General features: G+C 41.1%; 1 protein-coding gene across 1 annotated transcript in view; it reads left to right on the top strand.

Moving 5' to 3' along the window:
- The first annotated feature begins 1,957 nt into the window (after window positions 1-1,957).
- The window catches only part of LOC121291833 (proto-oncogene tyrosine-protein kinase LCK-like), a 142,288-nt gene continuing 118,743 nt past the window's right edge, over window positions 1,958-25,502 (top strand). Inside the window, exon 1 of the mRNA XM_041213434.1 lies at window positions 1,958-2,153. The gene's annotated coding sequence lies outside the window, so the exon portion shown is untranslated. The remainder of the gene's footprint in view (window positions 2,154-25,502) is intronic.

Raw genomic sequence — 25,502 nt, 5'->3', positions numbered from 1 at the left:
CAGTCCCAGTCCTGCCCAGGTGCAACCCGTCCAGTTTGTACTGATCCCACCTGCCCCAGAACCAGTCCCAATGTCCCAGGAATCTGAAACCCTCCCCCTCACACCATCTCTTCAGCTACATATTCATCAGATATATCCTGCTATTTCTACTCTGCCTAGCGCGTGGCACTGGTAGTAATCCTGAGATCACTACCTTTGAGGTCCTATTTTTCAACTTACTTCCTAACTCCCTATATTCTGCTTTTAGTACCTCGTCCCTTATCTTACCTATGTCATTTGTACCAATGTGTACCACAACCACTGGCTGTTCACCCTCCTCCTTCAGAATGTCCTGTAGCCCCTCTGAGACATCCTTGACCCTAGCACCAGGGAGGCAACATACCATCCTGGAGTCTCGTTTGCGGCCACAGAAACACCTGTCTATTCCCCTTACAATTGAATCCCTGATAACTATTGCATTCCCACACTTTTTACTCCTCCCTTCTGCAGCAGAGCCAACCATGGTGCAATGAATTTGGCTATTGCTGCTTTCCCCTGCGAGGCTATTCCCCCAACAGTATCCAAAGTGGTAGTTTTGTTTTGCAGGGTATAGCCACAGGAGATGGCTTCAGTGGCAAGGGCGTTGTGAGCACTTGGCTTTTACAAGACTTTTGCAAATTGAGTTAAATGATAAACATTGATTTGACTGGGATATAGAGAAGCAAGAGTTATATGAAGATAGGGTTTATGGGCAGGAGAAACTGGGCCGTATATTTACAACAAAGGAATTGTTATCAAGTTTTAACAATAGAAGATCATTTGGTACTCTTCAATATGAGGGTGTAAACATGTGGAAAGGGAACATTTTCCATTTCAAACATCTGGGTGGACATCAGGCTCAGGAAGATTGCTGAAACCAGACACTACAATCTCAGCTCTCAGCCTTACAGAATTTATTTTTACTCATTGGATGTGAGAATCACTGGCTTGGCCAGCATTTATTGCCCATCCCTAACTGCATTTCAGAGTCAATCACAATGCTGTGGTCTGGAGCCAGATCAGAACTGCAGATTGTCTCCCCTAAAGGGCATTAGTGAACCAGACGGGTTTTTATGACAATCATTAAACTTTCAATTCCAGAATTTTATTGAATTCAAATTTCACCATCTGCTGTGGTGAAGATTATGAACCCAGGCCTGCAGAGCACTACTATCCAGTGACAATACCACTATGCTACACCTCCCCACCATTCTGTGGCCTATTCCATTAGGATTCCCAAATGTTTGTGCTGTGCGTCAGTGCTCTACAAGAACATTGCCCTTGTCACTCAGGAGGTGGCTGAAGCCATCTCTTGTGGCTATCCCCCTGCAAAACAAAACTACCATTTTGGATACTATTGGGGGAATGGCCTCTCAGGGGAAAGCAGCATCAGCCAAATTCGTTGCACCATGATTGGCTCTGCCGCACAGGAGAGGAGTAAAAAGTGTGGGAATGCAAATAGTTATGGGGGATTCAACTGTAAGGGGAATAGAAAGGCATTTCTGTGGCCGCAAATGAGACTCCAGGATGGTATGTTGCCTCCCTGGTGTTAGTGTCAAGGATGTCTCAGAGCGTCTACAGGACATTCTGAAGGAGGAGGGTGAATTGAGATTTCTCCACTTCAATTTGCCTGGTCATTTCTCTTGTACAATGGTAGAGCTGTTCCTCTTTAACGCAAGCTGCTTTTGGTGTATCTCAGGCTATTGTGCTTTAAACTGAAAAAGGTTTCCACTGCACTTTATCCTGCTATTGAAACAAATGCACCTGCAGTGAGGAACCCCAGAGATTAGGCTCATCAGCCTTCATGGTTTTTCTGGTATTTGCTCATTTCGAAAGGAAGTGGTTGGTTGTCACTTGCCAGCAGTACAGATGAGCTGATTTGTCACAGAACACAAAGCATCTCTGAGGTAAATGCTATGTTTGATCAAAAGGTGTTGAGCGATGAAACAAAACAAAGTGTGGAGAACAGACAAATGAATTCAATGGGTTTACTTCATTGAAATTGTGCTTGTATAATTTCATTTTGCCTTAAAATCCACGTTAAACCATTTTGGACCAAAGGATTACCAACATTTCCACCATTTTGTGCCAGTAATACCATGCAGCAGAGATAGCATTCACAAGCAAATAAAGGGGTAAGTTGAAAGTTTTTGGGAACTTTTGCAGTATTTTATACATAGCTCATTCTCTACAGCTCTGAAAATGTCACAATCAAAGTCATCATCAATACTATTTAAAAGTGTACATTTCTCTTTGTGAATTATTATGTACAGATGGGATTTGTACTTAGAAGTAAACTTGTATCTGATTCTCCCCAGGCTTGAGAACAATTGAGCCGTTTGTAACCTTTCACAGAAAGAAAGTGATGTATCTTTGGATGGAATTAACTATGTCTCACTATGGAACTGTAATATTACTCAGTGTCCAGTGTATTGGAAGGCGATACACAGCATGAGTCTAACTCATATAATCCACCAGCTGAATATATTTACAACTCTAAATTGTAGCATTTCTCCACGCCATATTATCAAGTGGTCCCGCAAACTATAGGTGCTAACTGCACACTTAAGATATGTGGAGAGGGTTTTAAAAGCCCAAATGTCCTTTATCAAAGGAATCCTGCTCCGTTGAAGTTATTACTATACTCTTCAACTGTCCTGTTTTTAATTGAGATGAGTAACTATTAAAAAGCAGCTGTGTGGAAGACTCAGGCCAAAAAAACCTACTGATTCTCTTCATGTAGAAAGTGTTGAGAATAGTTCCACCCCTCCAAGGGATTGAAAAGTTTATTTATAGCAACAGCCAGTATTCTGTTCAGGGTCCATTTTTACTGTCTTATTCAGTCATTTTCACCCTTCAGATATAAATTCTCTTTCTGCTAAAGTTTAGGCATTGCAAATACCATTTTAAACTCTTTGAGTTGTAATATACATTAACTTTATTTCTGAATACATATAATGCAATTTTAAAAACATGAATGCACAGTCGGGGTGGGCTGTAACACATCAACAGACCATTTTATGACCATTTATATGTCCACTGATATTCAATATTTATTCATTCATGTGTGCTCAGCGTGAAGGCAGGTCCTTGGCCAATGCTTCATCCTGAGCTTTTCCTTTGGCTGTTTTTGTCAGTGGTGGTTTGCCATTGCCTTCTACTTACAAGAGCAGGGCAAGAAGGCTAAGGCAGGTCCCAAGTCTACCAGAAAAGGAATTGAACCTGTTTTGTTGGTGTTATTCTGAACTTTGCATTAGCCATTTATCCAACAGCACTAACTGGCCCCCTTTTAACATTGCATTCTCTTTAATATAAGTTAGGGCAAAATATGAAATGAAAGGACTTCTAGTCCTTCAAAATATTAATGATATCAATAGTGGTGCTGTAACTATGTAATTAACACATTCTCAATGTAGATTTTATCATCAGAGACATGAATAGTTGTAAAATTGCATGAAATTTAAAGAATGTAGAAAATGAACGAATGTAACTTCTGGGGTTGCTCATGAGTATTTGGGAGCACTTTTTTTGTTGGAAGGTGTAGGTTGATGCTAGCTTCCTGTGCCTCAATGTAAAATCCACACTATCCCAGGAAAGTATGTAAAGCATAGGCATGAATACATTGAGTCACCTAGCCAATGATCAAAACAAAATGTGTAGCCCTGATCAAAAAAAATGAATTATGGCAACTTAAAGCTGAGGACAAAACAATTCTGGTAAATGTGTCCATTACTTCAATTAAAATCTTTGTGTTTGCAAAGGCTTAAACACTGTATCTGTTGCAGACTTCATTGAACATACCATAGTCTGGATTCAGCAACCTCACCTGGATCTGGTCTGTACCTAGTTAGATAGGGTCATTGAGTTCAATTCTAAAACTGATGTTAATTTAGATTCATTTTGGCTTCCTTTCCATCATATTTATCTTCATTTGGTAAAGATTGTAAAGCGGACTTTCCTTGTTGCATTGAAAATTTGAAAATTCATGTGCCTTCCATTAGAGTGAAATCCATTTAGAACAGACGTTGGAATTATTGGAGCATTGGAATTAGAATCCCAAATAGGGAGTACCTTGGGACATGTAAATCCCACTGTTAAGAGGAATTTTAATAGGAAAGTGTTTTACTGTTTATTATCCCAATAACATGTATTTAAATAACACCTTTTTATATAGGAAAATATCCCAAGGCAAGTAAAACGGAAGTTGACTGCAAATCAAATAAGGAAAGATTAGGATAAGTGGCTAAAAAGCTTGGTCAGAGTGATAAGTTTTAAGGAATATTTTAAAGGAGGAGAGAGAGGTAAAGGCAGAGACATGTAAGGTGAAAATACCAGAGGTTGGAACCTAGACAGCTGAAGGTACAGTTGGCAATGGGAGAAAGGAGAGAATGAGGGATGCATAAGAGCCCATAGGTGACGAAACATGGAGTATTTGGAGGTCTTTGGGGCTAGAGGAGGTTAAAGAGAATCACAGTAGCACAGAATTGTTACAGTGCAGGAGGAGGCCATTTGGCCCATTATATCTGTGCTGGTTCTCCAAAAGAGCAGTTTACTCAGTGCCATTCTCCTGCCTTCTCCCCATAACCCTGCACATTCTTCCTATTCAGATAACAGTCTAATTCCCTTTTGAATGCCTTGATTGAACCTGCCTACACCACACTCTCGTGCAGTTCATTCCAGACCTTAACCACTCACTGCATGAAAAAATGTTTCCTCATGCCGCTTTTGCTTCTTTTGCAAATTACTTTAAATATGTGCCCTCTCATTCTCAATCCTATCACCAATGGGAACAGTTTTTCCCTATCTACTCTGTCTAGGCCCCTGATTTTGAACACCTCTATCAAACCTCCTCTCAGCCTTCTCTTCTCCAAAGAAAAGAGTCCTATCTTCTCCAATCTGTCTTCATAATTGAATTTCCTCATCCTTGGAACCATTCTCATGAATCTTTTCTGCACTCTCCAATACCTTCACATCCTTCCTAAAGTTTGGTGCCCAGAACTGGACGCAAACTCCAGCTGAGGCCGAACCAGTGCCCTATACAAGTTCAACATAACCTCCCTACTCTTGTACTCTATGGCCCTATTAATAAAGCCTAGGATTCTTAATGTATTATGAACCACTCGCTCAATCTGTCTGCTACTTTCAATGACTTGTGCACAAATACACCCAGATCCCTTTGCTCCCGCACCTCCTTTAGGGTTGTATCCTTTATTTTATATTGTCTCCATGTTCTTACTACCAAAATGAATCCCTTCACATTTCTCCACTTTGAACTTCATCTGCGAGTTGTCCGGCCATTCCACCAATTTGTTTACATCCCTTTGAAGTTCTACACTGTCCTCCTCACAGTTCACAATGCTTGAAAGTTTTGTATCATCCATAAATGTTGAAATTGTGCCCTGTACACCAAGGCCTAGGTCTTAATATATATCAGGAAGAACAAGGGTCCCAACGCTGACCCCTGCAGAACTCTACTGCAAACTTTCCTACAGCCCAAAAAACAGCCATTAACCACCACTGGTTCCCTGTCACTCAGCCAATTTTGTATTAAAGCCATTAAGTAAACAATTATCCTGAATTTTTCACTGCCCATTCAACCTATCGGTTGGTGGGCAGGCAAAAAGGCCAAGTGGCCCTTGCAATTTTTAGGAAACCTCATCCATGGGCAGGATGAAATTTCCTAAAGCAAATAAAAACATGATAAAAATTTAACACTTGAACTAAAAACATGTCCCTGCTCATGTGACAGAGTCACATGAGGGGACGTGTTTTATGACATTTTTATTTTCTTTATTTTTTTTTTAAACAGTGCTTCATCTCCCTGATGCAGCTCTGTGCCTCAGGAGATTATGGAGTGCTCACTCATGCACATGCACAAAGTTCACACTAGGTCCTCCCCCTGCCCATACAGGTAGCGCTGAGAGCTGCCACTTGCATTGCATGCTGGGTAGGCCTTAATTGGCCCACCCAGCGTAAAATCGCGGTGCTGTGCTGATTGCGGGCGGTGGGCGGCTTCCTAAACCCCACTGCCTGCTCCCGCCAAGCACCCCCATCAAGGGCAAAATGTGTAAATCCTCTTTTTGATGTCTAATTGCCTCTACTCCTCCTTTTACCACCATTTCACTATTTATGTGCCTATAGAAGACTTTGGGATTCCCTTTTATGTTTGATGCCAGTCTCTTTTCATACTCCCTCTTCACTTCTCTTATTTGCTTTTTCACCTCCCTTCTGAATCTTCTATATTCAACCTGGTTCACAATTGTATTTTCTACTTGACATCTGTCATAAGCACACTTTTTCTTCCTAATCTTAATTTCTATCTCTGCTGTCATCCAGGGAGCTCTGGATTTTTTGGCCCTACCTTTCCCTTTCTAGGGAATATACTTTGACTGCGCCTGAACTATCTCTTCTTTCAAGGTAATCCATTGTTCAGCTACCAATTTTCCTAGCAACCTTTGACTCTGATTTATTTGGCCCAGATCCATTCTTATCCCATTGAAGTTGGCTTTCTCCAAGTTAATTACTTTTACTCTGGATTGTTCGTTGACCTTTTCCATTGTCAGCCTAAAACTTATGTTACAATGATCACTATTCCCTAAATGTTCCTCCACTAACGCTTGATCTACTTGGCCCACCTCATTTCCAAGAACCAGGTCTAGCAGTGCCTCCTTTCTCCTTGAACTGGATACATGCTGCTGTAGAAAATTCTCCTGAACATGCTCTAGGAACTCTTGTCCCTCTCTGCCCATTACCACTACCACTATCCCAGTCTATATTTGGGTATTTAAAATCCTTCCATTATAACTACTTTATCATGTTTGCATCTCTGTAACTTCCTTGAGATAGGGAGGATTGAGACCATGGAAAGATTGAGGATTTTAAAAGTGAGGCATTGGTGGATGGGAAGCCAATGTAGATCAGTATGTGTGAGCACAGGGATAATGGATGAGAAGGATTTGGCATGGGTAAGGATACAGCCAGCAGGTGTTTTAGATAAGCTCAAGGATGTGGATGGTGGAAGTTGGGAGATTAGCCAGGAAAGTATTGGAATAATTGAGTGTGCGGTAGAGAACATTGGAGGAGGGATTCAATAGCAGAAGACAGGAGGCAGGGTTGGAGACAGCAAAGTTATTTCTACAAAATTCTGTTGAATATTATAAAATAAAATCAGAAAACTGAATCATAAAATAAACATATACATTCAGCTTTTTATCAAACTATTGCAGTAATTGATATTTGGTTTTAATTTTAATGCAGACCTCAAGATTTTTAACGCAAATTATATTTTAGCGAAATTTCATGGTGGGTCTAATTTGTGATTTGATATTTTCAGCACTGACTTACAGAAAACATTTTACAATGGAACCAGGCTGTTTATCTGGCAAAATATAAAATAACACTTAATGATAAATTAATATGAATATGTATTTCAGACATTAATGTTCCACATCATTTAAATAGCTAAGATGTTCTCACTGCTGTCAGTCCATTTTTAAACTTAAATCACTCATTACACATCAACATTGTAATAATTGCAATAAAATGTTAATTTCAAATAGCAAAGTAATTGCAATTAAACATTACAGGAATTGAAAAGCGAAGCATTTTAACCATAAAAGCATTCATTTTGACTTCTCCTTCGGCTAGTGTACAGTTTAGTACTGAGTCCTAGCCACCAGGCTTGATGTTTGCACATTAGTGAATGCCAGATATTAATTGATAGTTACTTAACATTGATTGGATTTCTTGGTAAACTGAAACTCTTGCTCTATGGTAAAACTATTACTTATTGCAGATTATCACAATGACAAAAATCGCATTATGTGCTCTGCAGGCACTGGCATTTCAAATGCTTTGATTCGGAATTTGGGTTTGGTGGGTTGAAACCAATTGAGGCCATGCTGAGGTTGATTTGTAACATGTGTCCAACAGACAAAGAGTGAATGGATTCTGATATATGGCTGCAGAAAGACCCAGAAAGACACTAAAGTTAGAAAAGACATGCTATAATTTTGACCTTTTTATCAGTTTAATTTTAGAAAGTATCTTAAAAACTCCAACATTTTCACAACAATAATAAATTCTAGTCAAGATTATGAATTAAGTTGTTAAAATAAAAAATGCTATGCTGAGGGGTTTTTTTCAAAATTGACAACGCTTTTTCCACTCATTCATGTGTTAAGTAAGATTACAAAATTTCTAACTTCAGTTGTGTGAATTGGAATGTTCCATTTAATACTTGAAGATGAGAATGAAAACATCTTTACCACATTGACAGGAATAAGGTGGAAACCCATTTAATCCTCAGTGCACCAATAAATTCAGTGTTGGCATATAGTATATTGGTGTACATCCGTTTTGGTTGTTACAGGGCAATGGACAGACTGAGAGGACATGTAGAGTGGCATATGCCATGTCAATTAATTTTATTTTAAAGTTGAATATTTTGGTTGTTTCATCATATTCAATGTTTGATCGGAGATTATTATTAACATGTATCAATCAAGCCATCTGTTAGCAGCGAGGAAGAAATGTGGCACCAAGGGAAGTCAACATTTGAATGCCAATTTTAAAATGTGGATACCTTTTTCTAATGTAGCTGCAGCATTTTCCAATGAACATAAAGGGGTGGATTTTCCCCATTATCATGAATGAGGGAACTTTCTATCAGTGTAGTCCTGGTGTTAGTTAGAAAAATGTTCTGAACTCACAGTGCTTTTGAGATGAACCAAAATGAAAGGTAAACTTATTACACATTGTGCTGCTACTGCTGAAGCTGCACGCTTAATATTTCAGGATTTTTCAAAATGTTTATGAGGACTTTTCTAATGATTTCCACGTTACAAAAATTAATTTGTTTGGAAAAAATATTTTGTTTGTATTTGTACAACAGCTCGGTATGTTTTGAAAGCATAGTCTAGCTCTATGCACTAGATAGTCTATCAGATCTGGGCATGCACATACCTAATCTGAAAAATGGCGTGAACCTTATTGCACAACCCTGGTCTTCAAGTTAACAAACGCTTCCAGCAACTCAAATATGGTTGCAGTTTGGTGTAACACATGTGTTTTAAAATGGATATTTAAAATGAAAGGATTTCCCCAGTGAATGTTTCAACTTGAAATTTTCAAAATGTCCCCTCCCCAGCTTCAAAAAATGAGTAAAGATTTCCCAAGGTAACCTCAAATGTATCAAATCCAGGCTCCCTAACACGTGATATTTCGCTCAGTATACTTTTAAATTGTCTAAATTCTTTGGAGTCTGCAATTAAAGTAGAATAGATCACTTTTCTTGTCTTGAAGCACCATCTACTTTTTCTTCTGTACTGTTTATTATTTTGGGGTGTTATAACCTACCTTTAAATAATTCTTTACAAATGAGCCAGATTTAGCACGGCAGAAGTTTGATAGTTTTTGGGTAGAATTTCAGTCATCAACTTTCGTCTCAACTTGTTTAATCCAAGTTGGCAGCAAGGGATTGTTTTGATCAGGGGCACAAAGATAACCGAAGTTTGTGAGTTATCTCCAGTTGAAACTAAGACACGCCCAGCTAAAGTCAGTTACTAAATCTGTAGATTGTTCCACGGAACCTGGGTTAAACAAAAAAAAACAATCTTAGATCCAATCTTGCATTCTATAGTTAGAAAAATATAAAATCTGATTCTGATTCACATTGTGCAGGGTTACCAGTTGTTTCAATGCCGCTGAAATTTGCGATTTGAGATGAGTCCAAAACGTGTATCTTTTTCTTTCCTTCATGGGATGTGGGCGTCACTGGCAAGGCCGGCGTTTGTTACCCATCCCCGATTTCTCTTGAACTGAGGGCAGTTAAGAGTCAACCAGATTGCTCTGGGTCTGGAGTCACATGTCAGCTCGCCCGGGTAGCAATGGCAGATTTCCTTCCCCAAAGGGTGAACCAGGTTGTTGCACCTCAGTGAGGGTGGTGGTGTAGTGGTAATGTCACTGGACAAGTAACCCCGAGGTCCAGGCTCACGGCCTGGGGCTGCAGGTTCCAATCCCACCATAGCAACTGGTGGGATTTCAGTTTAATTAATAAAAATCTGCAATTGAAAGCTCATTTCAGTAATGGTGACGATGAAGCTATTGTTGATTGTCATAAAAACCCACCCGCTTTAAAATGATTTTTAAAAAAATCTTGTCCATGAGGAATAATCTAACAGCGGTTTTAATAAGTGGCCAAGGCCCCCAACCATATATAAGCTCCAGCTTTCTAAAAAGCGCCCTCACAGAGGTACATACCTGAGGTGTTACCAATTATTTCAATTACAGTAATTCGTTTATTAGATCCAACAGCTTCCCTGTGATTTAGCAAATTCTCTTTGAATTGGCGAATACTGCTTCACAGACCAGCTGAGTAATATTTAGTCGCAAATAAATAGTCATATAACATGCAATAATTGGCAAATTCTAAATAGAATCAGGTTACAATTTAAAATAGATAATCCTTCAAATGATCGCTATACCATAGCAATCTGAAGTCACAGCCGAGCAGCACTGAGGGAAGGATTCTGTTAAATTTGACTTTAAGTTAAAGGCATTCTTTTCACTGTAATTCCTAGCGTTCTCACTCTGGTCTTTATTTTAAATGTGATAGATCTTTGTCATAATGTAATTGAAATATAACATGCAATAATTGGCAAATTCTAAATAGAATCAGGTTACAATTTAAAATAGATAATCCTTCAAATCCTTCACGTAGTTTGAACGTGAAAAGCAAGCAGGTTTAACCTAAATGGATTTTGGCAAACTGAGTGAAGTTAAGAATCCTTGGGGCATGGGTCTCCTCTGCATTCCATGCATAACCGCCTCAATCCATCCAAACAGAAATGTGTAGTAAAATGCATGAAGAAGTAGGTCATTTAAAATGTGTACACACTGCATGAAAAACATGCCACAATGCACTGAGCTTAGCTGAAATTGCTGGGACAGTGGCTGAGGTCGCTGGTACGCTTCTGCGGCAAACCGAGTTGCATCTCTCCATTCCCATGGCCACTAGAAACAATCATTCCAAGTGAATCTGACCACATATAAACTTAAATATAGGGAAGGTCCATGATGGGTTCATCACCTTTGAATTAATTGAATTCAAGATCTTTCTTAAATTAACAATTGTATTGTTCAAGTGCAGCAAATTTGACCTCTTTACTTGACTTAAAAACAAAAAAACTGCGGATGCTGGAAATCCAAAACAAAAACAGAATTACCTGGAAAAACTCAGCAGGTCTGGCAGCATCGGCGGAGAAGAAAAGAGTTGACGTTTCGATTCCTCATGACCCTTCGACAGAACTAGTTCAGGCAAGATTTGTTTTCCTGAGGTCTCACTTGATTCAAACATCTCTTTCCAAACTACCTACTTTTAATCCTGATATGCGAATACCAAGATTCCAGTTTATATTTTGCAGTGGATGTTTCCAGACACATTTAACAATACTTAACAGATGTTTCTATTTAATAAAAGCTAACAGAATTTGGAAAACAATTGTCATTCGTACTGTCTTGTGAGATAAATGAGCAATTTTCTTGCCAGGGGTAATCATGTAAGCTTTCACATGGGAAGAAATCAATTCCTTAAAAGAGCAAAGTGACTAACTAAATTAAATAGGGAAATCATTTTGACCAAAGGCACAACAGATTTTTACGTAAAAAGAGAGAAAAACTTAAATTCATATTGCGCCTTTCATGGCCATGGGTCAAAACGCTTTACAGTCAATTAAGTACTTTTGAAATATTATCACTGTTGTCATGTAGGAAATGTGGCAGCCAAGTTGCACACAGCAAGCTCCCAAAAGCAGCAATTTAATAACTGAGGAATAAATATTGGTCCCAGGACACATGCTCATTTTCAAAATAGTGACATTGAATGTTTGTACCTCCACCTGAGAGGACATATAAGTCCTTGGTTTATCACTTCATTCAAAAGACGGCAAAGCACTGTGTCTTCTGTACAACATCTAGTGTCAGCTTTAATTTTTGCACTTTAGCCTTGGAATGGGACTTGAATCCAACACCTTCTAACTCAGAAGCAAGAACACTACCCAGATATAACTCCTTTAAATGTCCACCTTAGTATCCAGATCAAAACTTAAGGCATTGTGAACAGGTCCTCAAATTGTATTAAACCAATTATTGTTAACAGCTGAATAATAAGTTAGACAGACCTTTTGATGAAGACCAATGAAATAGTAGATTCATTCTTGGCCTGTCCACTAAAACCAAAATGAACATTTTTAGAATCTTTGCCATGCGAATCAGTTCATTCATGGTAATCTTTCCCACAGATGCTATAAAGTATTTCTGTCCAGTTACATCTTACCACCAATTTATTTTTAGTAAGTTTCATTAATAAGGAAAATTACACTTATTACTAATTTTAACACCGTGGTCCGACATTCATAGCCTGTCTTGATGATTATCCTGCAATGTCAGTGGATGAGGTTTCATATATACACATTCAAACAAACCTGTTCTATCCTTTGTCTGAAATAATGATGGACAACAAATAGATTAAAGTTAGATCTCAGATCTCCTGTAAATAGTCATTGCTTTTCATCATTGTTCTGAAATATTACTATTATTACTCAGATATTACTATTATTTACTATTCAAAAGGCTGAACAATAACAAACAACATTTTTAGAACAGTTTTACGAAAATAGTTTCCATTATTGGCTGGATTCAGTAATTATAAAGAAAAAGAAATAATGCCAGAAAATTCTTCACTAACAAAGTTTAGAATCTGGCCCTTGACATGTTAAAACCTTAGGGGGCGAGCATCTGATTTTAAGTTCTATGTGGTTATTCATTTACTAAAATATAATTAAATTCATGGAAATGCAAAGTAGTTGATGACATTCTGTGCCTGTGAGTTTCCTACATGGAGAATTCCCCATCACAGTCAGTTTACTGACACCAAGGCAAAAATGCTTTTTCATAGAATGAGACAAAATCCGAGATAGGGTCACTATTGGACCCTCTGCCTGCAGACTGCCACCAGAAGAGATCAGGCTCAGGATTTTCCACTTCTGCAGAATGTTGGCACAGTTCAGCAGGGCTGGACTCTGAGCTATGTCAAGGATTCACTCCTAACCCTAGGAAACTTTCTAACCCCAGGGTAATTTCCATTTTTTGGACAGATTCCATTATTGTGGCCTTACATGTTCAAGTTCAACATTTCATAAAGACATTTTAAGCAAATGCAATTTATCACTCGCGCTCAATACGTTGGCTCTTTGGCCCTTTAAAATTTGAATTGTCTCTCTGTTCCCCATAGTAACGCTGAACACAGGGGTTAAACAGGTGACCCTGAACTGAGCACTACTGTGGCACAAACGATTGAATGTCTGTCAGTTGGTACGTTTCCATCAGCAAATAACCTACTGTATACCAGCCTTTATATGGGTAGACATGTTGTATGTTATCAGCTTCTGGTGGGATGCTCCAGAAGTGGTGGCGGAGAGTGTGGAGTCAGCCAAGTAGCTTCTGAAGAATTTCCCAACCATGAGGAAAAGCTGTGATGCTTCAGTATAGAAACAAAAGGAAAAATTGAAAACATAAGGAATAGTTGTCTTTGGTGCAAAGCAATGGCCCATAATTTCCACGCTCCCCATTGTTGGATTTGGCCACTGACAGGTCAGTGGGCCCACAGCTGATTCTGCTGAGACCCCGCCTTCCTGAAAATTTAAATGGGGCGCGGTGACACCGGGAGTTCCGCCCAACGTCACCGTGCGTCATTTTACATGTCGGCGAGCAGGCCCTGCCCCCTGCTTGCCAACAGGAAAATCCTGGCCTTGAAGTTATATCAGGATAACATGTATATTTCCCACTCACATGCTTATTTAGCTTCCTCTTGAATGAATCAATGATAATTTGCTTCATCCACTCCACGAGGAAGGAAGCTCCACATTCTAACCACTCTCTGGGTGAAGAGGTTTTTCCTGAATCCCCTATCGGATTTATTATTGACTAGATTCATGGCCCCCAGCAGGTAGGGGGAAAGGCCAAGTGGTCTTTGCACGTTTTTGGAAACCTCACCCACAGGCGGGATGAGGTTTCCTAAAACAAATAAAAACTTTAATTTTTCATTAGTGACATGTCCCTGTTCATGCGACAGAGTCACATGAGGGGACATGTTTCATAATATTCGTAAAATCTATCACTTTTTTAAAAAGTCAGTTCATCTCGCTGAGGCAGCTCTGTGCCCCAGGGGGGTTTAGAAGTGCTCACTCACACGCACGTGCGAAGGCCCTGCTTGCCCAGCTCGCACTCCCCACCTTGCCCGCACAGGCAGCACTCAGCGCTGCCTCTCGCACTGCACGCTGGGCAAGCCTTAACTGGCCCACCAGCATGAAATTACCTTCCGGGTGGTGGTCGGCTTCCCGACTGTCCTTGTCCACCCCTGGAAAGCCCGCACGCCAGGGGCAAAATTCTGCCCCGCGTTGTGTGATTTTTTTTTCTCCAACATCTCACTTCCCTCTCCCAGTGATAGTCGTGAGTTGATGCTGTCCTATTATCAGTTCACCAGCCAGCTGAAAACAACCTTTCCCCATCCCCTACAAAACCTTTCACCATTTGGAAAGCCTCTTGTGTGATTGATGCTGGATGAGTATCCACAACTGAGATCTAACTGTTAGCCTATCTCTTTCCCCTTTCTTGAACGGGTGGTTAATACTCCAGTTCCTTTGGACAATTCCCATTTCCAAAGATTTTGCCTCTGCTAGTCCTTTCCCAACTTTCTTCAGCTTTCTGGGATCTATATGGACTTGTTGCTTCTATTTTAGTGCCAGTGACTTTTTAAACAGTTTTAAATGGGGTAATGCCTTTGCTAAAACACCAAAAAGAGGGATATCATGGGAAGAATTTCCCCCCCCACCACCCCGTTAGGGGGGAGTTCGGGAGTGGGTGCATGCCGGTGTGCCTCCAATTGGTGCCCCCGATTGGGGGCGCGCTGCCATTTTACGTGGGAGGGCCAATTAAGGCCTGCCCAGTGTGACGTCCACCAGGAAGCGCTACGCTTTCCCTGTGCCGGCGGGGGGAGGGGGGGTGATTCCCTAATCCGGGAGCGCACTGTTTCGCGCATGTGCACAAAAGAGTGCACTTATCTCCCTGAGGCTAAATGCAGCTTCAGGGAGATCGGCACTAAATTCAAAAATGGTCAATGCACAAATATAAAATTTCCCTGACAAGTTCCCTCAAGTGACACTGTCACATGAGTTTGGATGTGTCCATCACTTTTATTCAATTTTTATTAAACTTTTGAAAACCTTCATGAAACTCCATCCCGCCCGTGGATGAGGTTTGACGCTTTCTCTGAAGCCCGCCAGGGCTCCCGGCCTGACCACTAACCCTAAGGATGGATGGGCAGGTCCTTTAACTACTGCAATTAGTTTATAAACGGCCTCAATTGGCCATTGACAGGTCGGCTGGCGCACAGCTGATTCGGCCGCACCCCCGCCGACCTGAAAACTGAAATAACGCGGGGTGACGTCGGGAGCTCCAACCGATGTCGTCCTGCGTCATTTTAAGTATCGGCGAGTGGACCCTGCCCCCTGCTCGCTGACCTCAATATCCTGGCCCAAGCGCATTACAGTATCAACCATTAATAGCCAACAGCAAGGTAACAACTATTCAGTACTCAATGTTGTTGAAAGGCTTGTGCTGCAGTACACCTATACCGATTCCATTTCAAAATATCCCTTTTATTTGGAACTTTTTGTAGCTTTTGATTCCATACTCTTGATTGTTCAGTGAATGGACAGCATAATGCTGTCACAGACCAGAGCAAGAAGACACAGTTTGAAAATAAGAGGTCTCCCATGTAAGATGGAGCTGGGGAGAATTTTTTTCTCTCAGAGGGTTGTTAGACTGTGGAATCCTCTTTCCCAGAAAGCAGTGGAGGTTGGGGCACTGGATTTATTCTAGGCAGAGTTGGATAGATTTTTGATTGACAAGGGGGTCAAGGGTTATGGGGGGCAGGCAGGGAAGTGGACTTAAGGCTCCAATCAGATCGGCCATCTTATCAAATGCAGGAGCAGGCTTAAAGGGCTGAATGGTCTACGCCTGCTCCTAAGTCCTATGTCGCTATGTTTCTACATACTAGCTAGCTTCCCTGTTAATTTCATGAGCAAATGTATCAGCTGAGGTGGTGCGATATGGGCTACTCACTGGCTCGGCTCACATATTACAACTGACCACGTGGACATGATACCAGGTAGTTCTGTCAATTCCTGTGAAATTACATTGCAGTAAACTGATCAGTGATTTTGGGAGTAGAGAAAATTTTAGAGGGTGGAGCAGACACAATTTTTAGAGGGTGGAGCAGACACAATTTTTAGAGGGTGGAGCAGACACAAGGATCAAGATATGTCTGGAAATTACAGAAGAGCCACCTGGACCTACTCACTGGAGAGTGTCATCCTCCTGCAACGCTCAAACTGGCATAACTCTTACTATTAACTGCACAAGGTTTATTCCACATCCATTGAGGGACCCCTAGTAACAAACTTGTGGAGAAAGTGTTTCTTGGAAACACGCCAATTGGAATGAGTGATCTTCAGCCTCTGCTTAGAACTGGAGAAACTCCGAGCAGCCTTGAGCCCATTGTTAAAGACTCAATCAGTGTGACCTGCTCAGAAGGCAATAGCCCACCCTTTGAACATGACAGGCAATGAGCCCAACTAATGAGCACTGGTTTTCAGGACATCATTTGCTGCCTATTCTCAAGCTTAACTAACCCTGAAAACTGTGGCCCAAGAAGTTGTCTCAACCTCTTGTCCACTGTTGCTTCCAGCACACACACAACTTTGATAATGTATCAATTAGCTCGTCTCCCAGATGGAATTTTTTCACCCAGAGGGTGGTGGGGTAGAAACCCTCATTGCATTTAAGAAGTACATGGGGCAGGATCTTCCGGTCGGTGAGCGGGGGCGGGGCCTGCTCACTGACGCATAAAATGACGTGGGGTGATGTCAGGTGGAACTCCTGATGTCACTCTGCGTCATTTCCATTTTCAGATCGGCGGGGGCACAGCCGAGTCGGATGTGTGCCCCCCAACCTGTCAACAGCCTGGTAAGGCCATTAGGAAACCAATTCAGCTCATTAATGGACCTGCCCATCCAGCCTTGAGGTTGGCGGTCAGGCTGGGAGCCCAGGCGGGCTTCTGAAAAAACATGAAACCTCATCCATGGGCGGGATGAGGTTTCATGAGGGTTTTTAAATTTTAATGAAAGGTTTAAATAAAAGTTATGGACATGTCCCAACTCATGTGACAGTGATACATGAGGGGACATGGCAGGGAAATTTTTATAACTTCTTTATTAAAAGTTGAAAATCTGAGCCGACCTCCCTGAGGCAGCACTTAGCCTCAGGGAGATCTGTGCGCTATTTTGTGCGCATGCGTGAAAGAGCGTACTTCCGGCTGAGGGAATCCCCCCACCCCACCCCACCTGCACAGGGAGCACATAGCGCTTCCTGGTGGACGTCACGCTGGGAGGGCTTTAATTGGCCCGCCCATGTAAAATGGCGGCACGGCCCTGACCGGGTGCGCTGATCGGGAACCCGCCCGCTCGTGTCTGCTCCCGTTCTTCCCCCCACAATGGGGTGGAAAATTTTGCCCTTGAATATGCATGTGAGATGCTGTAACCCACAGGGCTATGTACCAAGAGCTGGAAGGTGTGATTATATTGGATATCTCATTTCTGGCTGGCATGGATACAATGGGCTGAATGGCCTTGTTCAGCGCTGTAAATCATTCTATGTTTCTTTGATGTTACTGTAATCAATGGGTAATCATACTGCATAATTATGCTATCAAGTATAAAGTATGAGAACGCAAGTTACTGAGAATTCAACTGATCAAAAAGAATTACAGGTAAGTGATGATATATAAATTCCTGTGAGGATATGTTGCTGACAGATTAGAATCCCTTTATTAGTTGGTAACAAAGTTGCTCTTGGTGATGTTGAGTAGCATACAACTGATTTTAAAGATTATCTGTATGGTTGAAACTCATTGCGGTCTCTTTGGAGAGTTGCCTGACAGGCATTTGAGGCTGTTGTGTGGGAGAAGGTTTCATTTCAAGTAAAACTGCTGGTGAAGGCATAAAGATGTTTCCACTTGTAGGAGAGCCCCAAGCTGGGGACCATGAATATAGTCACTAATAAATCCGATAGGAGATTCAGAAAATACCTCTTGACCCAGAGAGCGGTTAGAATGTGGAGCTTTCTACCGCATAGAGTGGATGAGGCAAATTATCATTGATTCATTCAAGAGGAAGCTAAATAAACATGTGAGGGAGAAATAAACATGTTATCCTGATATAGCTTCAAGCAGAGGAGTGGGAGCTCATGTGGAGAATAAACACTGACGTGAAACTGTTGGAACAAATGACCTGGGTCTATGCTATTTAAAATTAATTTGTTATTAATGTTAATTGTACATTAATTGGGTGCTTAATTGTCTTCAGATGGTGAGTATTAATTGGGGATTCACCTGTGTTATTACCTATAGGAGCAGGTTGAAAGAGGGGTTGGTGGTGTACAATATTTAATGTATATCTCTGTAAATACAAGCTTGCAAGTGTATGAAGACTCAGCTCCAGTTCTATCCTTCATTCCATGGCTATCTGAGCCATAACACCAAAGCTCAGTGAGTCTCAATTTGATTCAGCATTTCCTTGATTATGTGCTTAACTGGTAGAGTAGGCTTCAACCCAAATGGAGAAAATGTTACTACTGAGTCCTAGCTGATACCTGTCACAATGGAAGGTAAGATATTGTCTTCAGTGTGTGTCTGATGGATTAACACAACATGAGTGCTAATGAATCAAAAGACTGCTTTACACACCATAATGTTTCCTTTTAACTATATTACAACTTTGACTACACTTTGAAAGTATTTAATTGGATATAAAGCACTTGAGATGTCTGGTAGGCATGAAAAATGCTGTATGAGTGCAAGTCTTTCCTACCTTGTGAAATAAATTTAGAAGTAGACTATTCTGGGGTTGAGGAGCATTATTAAGGAAGAGTAGAGAATGCTTCACCCTATGTCTAAACATGCTGTATGTGAGCTGTACAATACCACTACCTAAAATGGGAAAGTGAGCAAACTAGGCCTTCTATAATGTTGTGATTTAACGTGTAAATACGCAGATTTCTCTTCTTTCTAATCATAAGCAAAAAAATGATTAATAGGGGCTTGCTTCAACCTGAGCAACCTTTTCCCCAAAAGTCTGTTTAAGATTAAATATTTCCAGGCAATTTCATCCAAACAACTGAATCTGAGTGAAGTGATTAAAAAGTTAAATTTATGAACTTCAATATTGTACTTATAAAGAAAAAACCTCTGCAAAGTTTAGCATTTTACATGGGTTTAATCTTAGTAGTTTCATTAAACAGAAGTATTGTCCAGGCTGTGAAATTACACTATGGGATACCAGCGGAAAACTGCTTAACATATTAGCCTGAATTCTTACCTTGCTACTATTTTAGCTGAGGAGTTGGTTTATACATGGGTTAACAACCTTTGCTAAGATAGCAGAAAGGAACTTCAGATGATCACATTAAATGTTCCTCTCCATTTTCACGACACAATTGAAGGATACCAGAAGTTTAAATATTTCATACTGGAACAAAAAGTTATATTTGGATAAGCAGCAAATTTATAACTCATTCCATTTAAATATATATACTATGTTTTTAGCCTAATTTGACAAAGTAACTGGACTAACAAATCACTTTAAGCTGATCTGTGTAGAAGACTAGAATAAGTTCATTTGAAGCTTTTGTCAAGTTTTGTTAAAATTACTAGGAGGCAGCAACTCAAGTTTTTAAAAGAAACTCAAACATCTTATCTGAGTGTTTCTTGAGTACATCAGCACTTCGTACACACTAAAACAATGTGAGGAACTGGCAATGCACACAGCTTAAAAATACTTGTCTTTTTGTTTCAAATTGCACTGAGATTGGATATTTTTGGCTCAATATCCTGCAAGGTCTTCAATGTCAAATCAGGAGTAACTTTAGATTCAAAAATTGGCAAAGAAACAGTGAAACTTTAGAGAAAATACTCCTTAATTTTAGAATATTTTTTGATATTTCCTGATCTGTTACCTGAATTTTATCCCTTTTGCATTCCAAAACAGAAAGTGCAGACATAGAAAAAAATAGAAACACAGAAACTAGGAGCAGGAGTAGGTCATTCTGCCCTTTGAACCTGCTCCACCATTCAATATGATCATGGCTGATCCTCCATCTCAACACCATACCCCCACTCTCTCCCTGTGCTCCTTAAAACCCTTAGTATCTCGAAATCTATCTATTTCTTCCTTAAATATATTCAGTGACTTAGCCTCCACAGCCTTCAATGGATTCCATAGGTTCACCACCCTCTGAGTGAAGAAATTTCCCCTCATCTCAGTCCTGAATGGTCTACCCCATAGCCTCAACGTGACCCCTTATTCTAGGACCCCCCCTAAAAGCCAGGGGAAACATCATCCCTGCATCCAGACTGTCCAGCCCTGTCAGAATTTTATACATTTCAATGAGATCGTCCCTCATTCTTCTAAATTCCAGTGAATACAGGCCTAGCTGACCTAATCTCTCCTCAAAGAACAATCCTGCCATCCCAGAAATCAGTTTGGTGAACCTTCGCTGCATCCCTCTATGGCAAGTATATCCTTTCTGAAGTGAGGAGACCAAAAGTGTACACACTATACCAGGTGTGGTCTCACCAAGGCCCTGTACAGCTGCAGTGAGACATCCTTGCTTCTGTATTCAAATCCTCTCGCAAGGACGGCCAGCATACCATTTGCCTTCCTAACTGCTTGCTGCACCTGCATGCTTGCTTTCAGTGACTGGTGTAAAAGGGCACCCAGGTCCCTTTTTACATCAACATTTCCCAACCTTTCACTATTTAAATAATACTCTGCCGTTTTGTTTTTCATACCAAAGTGGATAACTTCACACTTATCCACGTTATTCTGCATCTGCCATGTATTTGCCCAATCACTCAACTCTCCTTGAAGCCTCTTAACATCCTCCTCACCACTCTCATTCCTACCTAAATTTGTGTCGTCAGCAAACTTGGTAATATTACATTTGGTTCCCTCCTCCAAATCATTGATATCTATTGTGAATGTCTGGGGCCCAACCACTGATCCCTGAGGTGCCCTACTAGTCACAGTGTGCCACTCTGAGAAAGGCTCACTTATTCTTACTCTCTGTCTGCTGTCTGTCCACCAATTCTCAATCCATGCCAATATAGTACCCTCAGTCCCATGTGCTTTAATTTCGTAACTAACCTCTTATGTGGGACTTTATCAAAAGCTTTTTGAAAATTCAAATAAACCACATCCACTGGTTCTCCCTTATCTATTCTACTATGTCCGCAAATGAAGAGTGCAGGACGGCATGCTAGCAGCAGCCTAAAAATGAGGTGTCAAACTGCTGAAGCTATAACACACAACTACTTGTGTGCCAAACAGCATAAGCAGCAAGTGATAGACAGGACAAAGCAATCCCATAACCAATGGATCAAATCTAAGCTCTGCAGTCCTGCCACTTCCAGTCATAAATGGTGGTGGACAATTAAACAGCTCACTGGAGGAGGAGGCTGCACAAATACCCCCATCCTCAATGATAGGGGAACCCAGCACATCAGTGCAAAGGATAAAGCTGAAGCATTTGCTACAATATTCACCAGAAGTGCCAAGTGGATGATCTACCTTGGCCTCCTCCAGAGGACGCCAGCATCACGGATGTCAGTCTTCAGCCAATTTGTTTCACTCCACATGATACCAAGAAATGGCTGAAGGCACTGGATACTGCAAAGGCTATGGGCCCTGACTATATTCCAGCAATAATACTGAAGACTTGTGCTCCAGAACTTGCCACACCCTTGCTGTTCTAATACAGCTACAATACTGGCATCTACCCGGCTATGTGGAAAATTGCCCAAGTATGTCCTGTACACAAAAAGCAAGGCAAATCCAACCCGGCCAATTACCACCCCATCAATCTACTTTCCATCAGTGGAAGGAGTCATCAACAGTACTATCAAGCAGCACTTGCTTAGCAATAACCTGCTCACTGATGCCCAGTTTGGGTTCTGCCTGAGCTGCTCAGCTCTTGATCTCATTACAGCCTTGGTTCAAACATGGACAAAAGAGCTGAGCTCCCGAGGTGAGGTGAGAGTAACTGCCCTTGACATCAAGGCAGCATTTGACCAAGTGTGGCATCAAGGAGCTCTAGCAAAACTGAAGTCAATGGGAATCAAGGGGGAAAACTCTCCGCTGGTTGGAGTCAAACCAAGCACAAAGGAAGATGGCTGCGGTTGTTGGAGGTCAATCATCTCAGTCCAAGGTCATCACTGCAGGAGTTCCTCAGTATAGTGTCCTTGGCCAAACCATCTTCAGCTGCTTCATCAATGACCTTCCTTCCATCATAAGGTCGGAAGTGGGGATGTTCGCTGATGATTGTACAATGTTCAGCACCATTCGCAACTCCTCAGATACTGAAGCAGTCAATGTCCAAATGCAGCAAAACTGGACAATATCCAGCTTGGGCTGACAAGTGGCAAGTAACATTCGCACCAAACAAGTGCCAGGCAATGAACATCTCCAACAAGAGAGAATCCAACCATCGCCCCCTGACATTTAATGGCATTACCAGCACTGAATCCCCCACTATTAACATCCTGGGGGTTACCATTGATCAGAAACTGAACTGGACTTGCCATATAAATACTATGGCTACAAGAACAGATCAGAGGCTAGGAATCCTGTGGTGAGTAACTCACCTCCTGATTCCCCAAAGCCTGTCCAGCATCTACAAAGCACAAGTCAGGAGTGTGATGGAATACTCACCATTTGCCTGGATGAGTGCAGCTCCCACAACATTCAAGAAGCTTGACACCATCAGGACAAAGCAATCCGCTTGATTGGCACCACATCCACAAAAATTAATTCACTTCTTCCACCACAACGCACAGTAGCAGCAGTGTGTACCATCTACAAGATGCACTGCAAGAATTCACCAATGCTCCTTAGACAGTACCTTCGAAACCCATGACCACCACCATCTAGAAGGACAAGGGCAGCAGATAAATAGGAACACCACCACCCGGAAGTTCCCCTCCAAGTCACTCACCATCCTGACTTGGAAATATATCGCTGTTCCTTCACCGTCGCTGTGTTAAAATCCTGGAACTCCCTCCCTAACAGCACTGTGGGTGTACCTACACCACAAGGACTGCAGTGTTCAAGAAGGCAGCTCACCACCACCTTCTCAAGGGCAACTAGGGATGGGCAATAAAAGCTGGTCCAGCCATCAAAGCTCACATCCCATGAATAAATAACAAAAAAAGCTCCAGTAGGTTTGTCAAAAATGATTTCCCTTTCATAAATCCATGTTGACTTCATCTAATCCCGTTGATATTTTCCAAGTGTCCTGTGATCACATCCTTTTATAATACTCTAGCATTTTCCCGACGACTTATGTTAGGCTAAATGGTTTGTAAGTCGTTGTTTTATCTCTCTCCTTTCTTTTTTAAATAGCGGGGTAACATTTACCACTCTCCAATCTGCCAGGACTGTTCCAGAATCTACAGAATTTTGGAAGATGACCACCAACATATCCATTGTTTCCATGACTACATCCTTCAGTACCCAGGGATATAAATTATCAGGTCCAGGGGATTTATTGGCTTTCAGCCCCATTAATTTCCTCAGTATTATTGTTTTACTAATACTTATTTCCTTCAATTCCTCCTCCTTCACTAGACCCTTGGTTCCCTAGTATTGCTGAGAAGTTATTTGTGTCTTCCTCTGTGAAGACAGAACTAAACTAATTGTTTAATTGCTCTGCCATTTCCTTGTTCTCCATTATAAATTCTCCCATTTTGGACAGTAAGGGACTTACATTTGGCTTCACTAATCTTTCTTTTTACATACTTATAGAAACTTTTATAGTCCATTTTTATGTTCCTTGCATGTTTACTCTCATATTCTATTTTTCCCTATTATTCCCCTCTTTTTTTCCCTACTTTTCCCATCTTAGCCAATCTCTCGGTATTTGTTGAATTCTAAACAGCTCCCAATCTTCAGGCTTGCTACTTTTTCTCGCAAATTTATATGACTCTTTGGATCTTATACTATCCTTAATTTCTTTTTTAGCTGTGGTTGGTCCGCTTTTCCTGTTGTGTTTTTGCACCAGAAAGGAATGTATAACTGTTGCAATGCATACATTTGTTCCTTAAATATTAGCCATTGCCTATCCACCATCATGCCTTTTTAACGAAATTCCCCAATCTATCATTGCCAACTCACCCCTCATACCTTCATTGTTCCCTTTGTTTAGATTTGGGACCCTCATTTCAGACTGGACTACTTGATTTTCCATCCTAATGAAGAGTTCTATCATATTATGATCACTCTTCCTAAAGGACCCCACACAACAAGATTATTAATTAACCTCTTTTCATTGCACAATACCAAATCCAGGATAGCCTAGTTGGGTTCTCGACGCACTGGTCTAAAATCCATCTTGTTTGCACTCCAGGAATTCATCTGCCGCAATATTATTGCTAATTTGGTTTGGCCAGTCTATATGCAGATCAAAGTCACCTATGATTGCTGTAGCACCCTTGTTACATGCACGTAACACATATAGCAGCTGTTGTGTTCTAAGATTAAGCTCCCATGATTTTATTTACATTTAGGGAGTCTGCCATTCCTGTCTGTAATATATCGTCTGTTGGCCCATATTAATACCTCCAACACACCTGAAATATTCCACTGTACTCTTCCTCTGATTAATGTGTACAATATCCGACTCATCAAAGATATTGTAGTCATACGATTTGCAACGCTGGCGAAATCTATTTTGGTTACTAAGCATTTGAGGTACCTCTTACATTTAATGCAGCTAAGTGATAGTAACAAAGGGAAAAACTTTGCCCCCATCAGGGTGGAAGTGCGGGAGTGGGCACGCCCCCGATTGGTACCCCCAATTGGGGGCGCATTGCTATTTTACATGGATGGGCCAGTTTAGGCCCACCCAACGTGAAGTCCGTCAGGAAGTGCTATGGGCTCCCTGTGTGGGCGGGGGTGGGGGATTCCCTCAGCCAGGAGTGTCCTGCTTGGCGCATGCATGTGATAGAGCGCACAGATCTCCCTGAGGCTAAGTGCTGCCTCAGGGAGATCACTTTGGAATTAAAATTCTTAATAGAAATGATAAAAAAATTTCCCTGACATATCCCCTCATGTGATACTGTCAAATGAGTTTGCACATGTCCATAACTTTTATTGAAAGATTTGATAAAAATTTATATATCCTCATGAAACTCCATCCTATGGAAGAGGCTTCCTGCTTTTTTCTGAAGCCAGCCAGGGCTCCCGGCCTGACTGCCAACCATAAGGTTGGACGGGCAGGTCCATTAATGAACTTAATTACTTTTTCAATGGCCT

This window comes from Carcharodon carcharias, chromosome 19 (genome assembly GCF_017639515.1).
Source record: "Carcharodon carcharias isolate sCarCar2 chromosome 19, sCarCar2.pri, whole genome shotgun sequence".
In the NCBI taxonomy this organism is placed as follows: Eukaryota; Metazoa; Chordata; class Chondrichthyes; order Lamniformes; family Lamnidae; genus Carcharodon; species Carcharodon carcharias.
Note: the sequence above shows the minus strand (reverse complement) of the source record. Positions and strands in the feature narration are given on the sequence as shown.